The following is a 758-nucleotide window of genomic DNA, read 5'->3' as shown; positions in this document are numbered from 1 at the left end:
CTGGGGCTCTTCATGATCTGCTATATAGATGAGCAGTTTGGGGCTTCTTCTCTCCCATGAGTGCTGGGAGGATAGGATAAGAGATTTTGTGATCTAGAAAAATAAGTTCTGAAATAAATGTGTCTGTCTTGGATTGGGGCAAGGATGGTTCTCACACCCACTCAGCCATTCCCTGTGAAATATCATGACATAGAAACATTACTTCAGAAATGTGAAGACTTACAAATTGTGTTCAGATCCTATGTCAATCTCTTTGTGGACTCAGGATTTGGTTATGAAAATTGACCTTTATTTTTCTGTAACACAAAAAAACAAAATCAGACACTGGAATACTTCATTGACATTATTTAAGATGCCATATGCCCAATCACTGGAAATTTTCTGTTTTTTTTATTTTAATTAATCAATATGTCACCACACAGACTATGACTCAGGACAACCACTTCACTTACAATCTGGTTGCCTCTTAGAAAGGGCTGGACTGCAGCTCCTGGCAGACAGAGGAGACAGAGCAATCTGGAGACTCAGCTTCCCATTCTGAACTTTGGAACTGTCTCATGAACACTATACAAAATGCAGGAGTATTTTCAATGTCATGTTATGTTTGATATATAATAATAAGCTTTTAAATTAATATGGCATCTAATATTCATTTAGAAACTATTATTTGGAAGACAGTATTCTAAATGGTTACTTATTTTATTTAATCCTCTCAACAGCACTCCTGTGAGGTAGCTGCTAATGATATTCTCCATCTG

This window comes from Sturnira hondurensis, unplaced genomic scaffold (genome assembly GCF_014824575.4).
Source record: "Sturnira hondurensis isolate 20B ecotype Veracruz unplaced genomic scaffold, ASM1482457v3 Scaffold0008992, whole genome shotgun sequence".
Classification (NCBI taxonomy): Eukaryota; Metazoa; Chordata; class Mammalia; order Chiroptera; family Phyllostomidae; genus Sturnira; species Sturnira hondurensis.
This window is presented reverse-complemented; position numbering follows the sequence as displayed.